Below are 8,570 nucleotides of genomic sequence, written 5' to 3'. Positions count from 1 at the left end.
GAAATGGCGCAATTTTTTTTGTTTCTAAATACTTTGGATTTTTCTTTCACTACTTGAAAAAAAGAACCTAGACAGGTTTGGTGTCTATGAACTCGTAATGACCCGGAGAATCATAATGGCAGGTCAGTTTTAGCATTTGGTGAAAAAAAAAAAATCCAAAAACCAGTTGTGGAATTGCACTTTTTTTTTGCAATTTCACCATACTTGGAGTTTTCTTCCCCGTTTCACTACACGATATGGTAAAACCAATGATGTCTTTCAAAAGTACACCTCGTCCCGCAAAAAACAAGACCTCACGTGGCCATAGCGACGGAAAAATAACAAAAGTTATGGCTCTGGGAAGAAATAACGAAAAAGGGCACCGTCATGAAGTGGTTAATCTTCAGCTCCTTCGTGAAGCACCTACCCGTCTCCAACATCTCCTCTGCTTGTGTGATAATGACAGCTGTGTGCTAGCCTCATCAGGCTACTGCACGTCGGAGCGCGGGCTGATGAGTGCTTTCTCTGCCCCTGTCCTGGAGTGTTAAAATGTATTTGCATTATTTAAGAATATTTAAATATGGAAAGAAGGAGCGGCGTCTACCGGACAACTCTGTGGACTGCAAGACATCGCTGGCGTGCCTCATGTTCTGCAAGCAATGAAAATCTGCCATATAACTACTAGAATACTGCCCCTATATACAAGAATATAACTACTATAATACTGCTCCTATGTACAAGAATATAACTACTATAATACTGCCCCTATGTACAAGAATATAACTACTATAATACTGCCCTCTATGTACAAGAATATAACTACCATAATACTGCTCCTATGTACAAGAATATAACTACTATAATACTGCTCCTATGTACAAGAATATAACTACTATAATACTGCCCCTATGTACAAGAATATAACTACTATAATACTGCCTCCTATGTGCAAGAATATAACTACTATAATACTGCCCCTATGTACAAGAATATAACTACTATAATACTGCCCCCTATGTACAAGAATATAACTACCATAATACTGCTCCTATGTACAAGAATATAACTACTATAATACTGCTCCTATGTACAAGAATATAACTACTATAATACTGCCCCTATGTACAAGAATATAACTACTATAATACTGCCCCTATGTACAAGAATATAACTACTATAATACTGCCCCCTATGTACAAGAATATAACTACTATAATACTGCTCCTATGTACAAGAATATAACTACTATAATACATCCCCCTATGTACAAGAATATAACTACTATAATACCGCCCCCTATGTACAAGAATATAACTACTATAATACTACCCCTATGTACAATAATATAACTACTATAATACTGCCCCCTATGTACAAGAATATAACTACTATAATACTGCTCCTATGTACAAGAATATAACTACTATAATACTGCCCCCTATGAACAAGAATATAACTACTATAATACTGCTCCTATGTACAAGAATATAACTACTATAATACTGCCCCCTATGAACAAGAATATAACTACTATAATACTGCTCCTATGTACAAGAATATAACTACTAGAATACTGCCCCTATATACAAGAATATAACTACTATAATACTGCCCCTATGTACAAGACTATAACTACTATAATACTGCCCCTATGTACAAGACTATAACTACTATAATACTGCCCCTATGTACAAGAATATAACTACTATAATACTGCCCCTATGTACAAGAATATAACTACTATAATACTGCCTCCTATGTACAAGAATATAACTACTATAATACTGCCCCCTATGTACAAGAATATAACTACTATAATACTGCCCCCTATGTACAAGAATATACTGTAACTACTATAATACTGCTCCTATATACAAGACTATAACTACTATAATACTGCCCCCTATGTACAAGAATATAACTACTATAATACTGCCCTATGTACAAGAATATAACTACTATAATACTGCCCCCTATGTACAAGAATATAACTACTATAATACTGCTCCTATATACAAGACTATAACTACTATAAACTGCTCCTATGTACAAGAATATAACTACTATAATACTGCCCCCTATGTACAAGAATATAACTACTATAATGCTGCCCCTATGTACAAGAATATAACTACTATAATATTGCTCCTATATACAAGACTATAACTACTATAATACTGCCCCCCTATGTACAAGAATATAACTACTATGAGGGTGTGTGCACACGCTGCGGATTTTGCTGCGGTTCCGCAGCGGTTTTGGCCGCTGCGGACCCGCAGCAGTTTCTGCTGCGGTGTACAGTACCATGATTCCCTATGGGAATCAAAAACCGCAGTGCAGACGGTGCGGAATTTTCCGCGCGGATTATCTGCGGTTTTCAATCCGCAGAAAGAATTGACATGTCAATTCTTTCTGCGGATTCTCCTGCGGTTTGCCATCTCCTCTATTGAGGAGATGAAAAACCGCAGGGCAAAACCGCAGAGCAATCCGCAGGTAAAACCGCAGGTCTTTTGACCTGCGGTTTCACCTGCGGATTTTACAAAATCCGCGCGGATGAATCCGCACATAATCCGCAGCGTGTGCACACAGCCTAATACTGCTCCTATGTACAAGACTATAACTACTATAATACTGCCCCCTATGTACAAGAATATAACTACTATAATACTGCTCCTATATACAAGACTATAACTACTATAAACTGCTCCTATGTACAAGAATATAACTACTATAATACTGCCCCCTATGTACAAGAATATAACTACTATAATACTGCCCCCTATGTACAAGAATATAACTACTATAATACTGCTCCTATGTACAAGAATATAACTACTATAATACTGCACCCTATGTACAAGAATATAACTACTATAATACTGCCCCTATGTACAAGAATATAACTACTATAATACTGACCCTATGTACAAGAATATAGCTACTATAATACTGCCTCTATGTACAAGAATATAACTACTATAATACTGCCCCTATGTACAAGAATATAACTACTATAATACTGCCCCCTATGTACAAGAATATAACTACTATAATACTGCTCCTATGTACAAGAATATAACTACTATAATACTGCCCCCTATGTACAAGAATATAACTACTATAATACTGCCTCTATGTACAAGAATATAACTACTATAATACTGACCCTATGTACAAGAATATAGCTACTATAATACTGCCTCTATGTACAAGAATATAACTACTATAATACTGACCCTATGTACAAGAATATAACTACTATAATACTGCCCCTATGTACAAGAATATAACTACTATAATACTGCTCCCTATGTACAAGAATATAACTACTATAATACCGCCCCCTATGTACAGGAATATAACTACTATAATACTGCCCCTATGTACAAGAATATAACTACTATAATACTGCCCCTATGTACAAGAATATAACTACTATAATACTGACCCTATGTACAAGAATATAGCTACTATAATACTGCCTCTATGTACAAGAATATAACTACTATAATACTGCCCCTATGTACAAGAATATAACTACTATAATACTGCCCCCTATGTACAAGAATATAACTACTATAATACTGCTCCCTATGTACAAGAATATAACTACTATAATACCGCCCCCTATGTACAGGAATATAACTACTATAATACTGCCCCTATGTACAAGAATATAACTACTATAATACTGCCCCTATGTACAAGAATATAACTACTATAATATAGCCCCTATGTACAAGAATATAACTACTATAATACTGCCCCTATGTACAAGAATATAACCAGGGCTGTGGAGTCGGTAAGCCACAGTTGCGACTCCGACTCCTGGATTTTATCAGGCTCCGGCTCCGACTCCTTCATAAATGGCCAATTCATAACAACAAATTTACTGTTGTAAAATATTAAACATCGTGCTTATTCAGTTTCTCACCATCATATAAGTAATCAGACCACTTAGAGCAAAAACTACATTTATTAGAATACAATTAGAATATAGCAAATAACTTTTATAAACTTTTCTAAACTGTAAGGCTGTGTGCACACGCTGCGGATTAGGTGCGGATTCATCCGCGCGGATTTTGTAAAATCCGCAGGTGAAACCGCAGGTCAAAAGACCTGCGGTTTTACCTGCGGATTGCTTTGCGGTTTTGCCCTGCGGTTTTTCATCTCCTCAATAGAGGAGATGGCAAACCGCAGGAGAATCCGCAGAAAGAATTGACATGTCAATTCTTTCTGCGGATTGAAAACCGCAGATAATCCGCGCGGAAAATTCCGCACCGTCTGCACTGCGGTTTTTGATTCCCATAGGGAATCATGGTACTGTACACCGCAGCAAAAACTGCTGCGGGTCCGCAGCGGCCAAAACCGCTGCGGAACCGCAGCAAAATCCGCAGCATGTGCACACAGCCTTAGTAAATATGCAATAAACACTTTTATGCAGTTAATAAGAAGAAATCTATAAATTTGACCTCAGAAAAAGTATTGCCTCTGTCAGATCCTCCTTCATGGATGCCCTCAAATCTGATCTAATTATTTTGAGAGCAGAGAACAACCTCTCTACACTAACTTGTGTTGGTGGCAAAGCAGTAACCACTCGGGCAACATCTCTGACAATGTCAGGATACAGAGGAATCGCTTGTTGCACTGTTATTTTTGATGAACGGTCAAATTTCTCAATTTCTTTTAGTGCACATGAAAAATTCTGCTGAAATGTACTGGCTGTGTTCCTTGATGGGGATGACTCTTCTTCTATGCGGGAACGCTTTGCACGGTCCTTGTGATCCAAATATTTTTCGAAATTAAATTCTTCATCAGTTGATGATGAGGGTGAAGATGTGGCAGGACGACCAAATTCTTCTTGTTCATCCTGACTGTTCTGCAACCCTTTCATCCTTACTGCTATTTCAAGCAGAGCTGCTTTTCCTTTACTTAGCTGTTGATCATCTAGAAGAATCCGATGCATTGGGTCTACATAAACAGCTGCCAAAAGAATGTTATTTTGTAATAGTAGCTCCTCTCTCCGTTTCATTGATGTAGCAATGCCACTTGCAATTAACCCTCCTCTTTGGGACAGGCGAAACATCAGGTTCTTCCACTCCTTTAACCCCTTCACGACCTATGACGCCTACGTAGGCGTCATGAAAAGCAGTGCCCAAACGACCTATGACGCCTACGTAGGCGTCATGCTATAAATAGCCCCCCTGCGGGTCGGGTGACCGGGGTCACTGAAAGGTCACCCGACCCGCACACAAAGGACCCTTCAGAGTTAACACCTGGGGGTGTGGCTTAGCCCCCACGTGCCTACGATCGCTCTGATTGGCTGTTAAAAGTGAAACTGCCAATCAGAGCGATTGTAATATTTCACCAATGAAAATTGGTGAAATATTACAATCCAGCCATGGCCGATGCTGAAATAGCATCGGACATGGCTGGACACCGAGACCCGACCCCCCCCACACCGACTGACGGCACCGATCGGCTGCCGCCACCTTCTGACGGCACCGATCGGCAGCCGCCGTCATGATCTGCCCCCCCGCCTTCTCTCCGCCCCCCCAGCCCTCCGATCATCCCCTCTCACCCTCCGATCACCCCCTCACCCTCCTTTGTGCCTCCGATCTCCCGCTATCCGTCCCGGTGTCCTGCCGTCCAGCGTCATGGGCGCCGCCATCTTGCAAGATGGCGGGCGCATGCGCAGTGCGCCGAATCGAATCTGCAACGCTGCAGATTCATTCATTTATTTTGATCACTATGATAAACTTTCATAGTGATCAAAATAAATAAAAAGTAAATCACCGCCCCCTTTATCACCCCCATAGGTAGGGACAAATAATAAAATATTTTTTTTTTTTTTTTTCCATTAGGGTTAGGTCCAGGGCTAGGGTTAGGGCTAGGGTTAGGGTTGGACTAGGGGTTAGGGTTGGACTAGGGGTTAGGGTTGGACTAGGGGTTAGGGTTGGACTAGGGGTTAGGGTTGGACTAGAGGTTAGGGTTGGACTAGGGGTTAGGGTTGGACTAAGGGTTAGGGTTGGACTAAGGGTTAGGGTTGGACTAAGGGTTAGGGTTGAATTTAGGGTTAGGGTTGAATTTAGGGTTAGGGTTGGAATTGGGATTAGGGTTGGGGTTGGGATTACGGTTAGGCTTGTGGTTAGGGTTAGAGTTGGGATTTCGTTAGGGGTGTGTTGGGATTAGGGTTGTGGTTAGGGTTTTGATTAGGGTTGGGATTAGGGTTAGGGGTGTGTTGGCGTTAGGGTTGGAGATACAATTGAGGGGTTTCCACTGTTTAGGCACATCAGGGGCTCTCCAAACGCGACATGGAGCCACCATTTATTCCAGCCAATTTTGCGTTCAAAAAGTCAAACGGTGCTCCCTCCATTTCGAGCCCCGACGTGTGCCCAAACAGTGGTGTACCCCCACTTATGGGGTATCAGGGTACTCAGGAAAAATTGCACAACAACTTTAGGGGTCTAATTTCTCCTGTTACCCTTGGGAAAATAAAAAAATGGGGGCTAAAATAATTATTTTTGTGGAAAAAAAAAGATTTTTTATTTTCACGGTTCTGCGTTATAAACTTCTGTGAAGCACTTGGGGGTTCAACGTGCTCACCACACATCTAGATAAGTTCCTTGGGGGGTCTAGTTTCCAAAATGGGGTCACTTGTGGGGGGTTTCCACTGTTTAGGTACATCAGGGGCTCTGCAAACGTAACATGACGCCCACAGACCATTCCATCAAGTCGGCATTTCAAAACGTCACTACTTCCATTCCGAACCCCAACGTGTCCCCGAACAGTGGTCCCCCCCCATATATGGGGTACCAGCGTACTCAGGACAAACTGGACAACAACTTTTGGGGTCCAATTTATCCTGTTACCCTTGTGAAAATAAAAAATAGTGGGCTAAAAATCACTTTTTGAGGAAAAAAAAATATTTTTTTATTTTCACAGCTCTGCGTTATAAACTTCTGTGAAGCACTTGGGGGTTCAACGTGCTCACCACACATCTAGATAAGTTCCTTGGGGGGTCTAGTTTCCAAAATGGGGTCACTTGTGGGGGGTTTCCACTGTTTAGGTACATCAGGGGCTCTGCAAACGTAACATGACGCCCACAGACCATTCCATCAAGTCGGCATTTCAAAGCGTCACTACTTCCCTTCCGAGCCCCAACGTGTGCCCAAACAGTGGTCCCCCCCATATATGGGGTACCAGCGTACTCAGGACAACAACTTTTGGGGTCCAATTTATCCTGTTACCCTTGTGAAAATAAAAAATAGTGGGCTAAAAATCACTTTTTGAGGAAAAAAAAATATTTTTTTATTTTCACGGCTCTGCGTTATAAACTTCTGTGAAGCACTTGGGGGTTCAACGTGCTCACCACACATCTATATTAGTTTCTTGGGTGATCTAGTTTCCAAAATGGGGTCATTTGTGGGGGGTTTCCACTGTTTAGGTACATCAGGGGCTCTGCAAACATAACATGACGCCCACAGACCATTCCATCAAGTCGGCATTTCAAAACGTCACTACTTCCCTTCTGAGCCCCAACGTGTGCCCAAACAGTGGTCCCCCCCACATATGTGGTACCAGCGTACTCAGGACAAGCTGGACAACAACTTTTGGGGTCCAATTTATCCTGTTACCTTTGTGAAAATAAAAAATAGCAGGCTAAAAATTTATTTTTTGAGGGAAAAAAAATATTTTTATTTTAACGGCTCTGCGTTATAAACTTCTGTGTAGCACCTGGGGGTTCAAAGTGCTCACTATGCATCTAGATAAGTTCCTTAGGGGGTCTAGTTTCCAAAATGGGGTCATTTGTGGGGGAGCTCCAAAGTTTACGCACACAGGGGCTCTGCAAACACAACATGGTGTCCGCTAACGATTGGAGCTAATTTTCCATTCAAAAAGTCAAATGACGCTCCTTCCCTTCTGAGTCATGCCGTGCGCTCAAACAGTGGTTTTCCCCCACATATGGGGTACCAGTGTACTCAGGACAAACTGGACAACAACTTTTGGGGTCCAATTTATCCTGTTACCCTTGGGAAAATAAAAAATAGCGGGCTAAAAAATCATTTTTGAGGAAAAAAAATTATTTTTTTATTTTCACTGCTCTGCGTTATAAACTTCTGTGAAGCACTTGGGGGTTCAAAGTGCTCACCACACATCTAGATAAGTTCCTTCGGGGGTCTAGTTTCCAAAATGGGGTCACTTGTGGGGGAGCTCCAATGTTTAGGCACACAGGGGCTCTCCAAATGCGACATGGTGTCCGCTAACGATTGGAGCTAATTTTCCAATCAAAAAGTCACATGGCGCTCCTTCCCTTCCGGGCCTTGCGGTGCGCCCAAACAGTGGTTTATGACCACATATGAGATATTGATGTACTCAGGAGAAATTGCCCAACAAATTTTAGGATCCATTTTATCCTGTTGCCCATGTGAAAATGAAAAAACTGAGGCCAAATAAAATTTTTGTGAAAAAAAAAGTACTTTTTTTTTTTACAGATCAATTTGTGAAGCACCTGGGGGTTCAAAGTGCATACTATGCATCTAGATAAGTTCTTTGGAGGGTCTAGTTTCCAAAATGGGCTCACTTGTGGG

The sequence above is a fragment of the Dendrobates tinctorius genome, unplaced genomic scaffold (assembly GCF_039654945.1).
Source record: "Dendrobates tinctorius isolate UK_male_01 unplaced genomic scaffold, ASM3965494v1 ptg000020l, whole genome shotgun sequence".
In the NCBI taxonomy this organism is placed as follows: Eukaryota; Metazoa; Chordata; class Amphibia; order Anura; family Dendrobatidae; genus Dendrobates; species Dendrobates tinctorius.
This window is presented reverse-complemented; position numbering follows the sequence as displayed.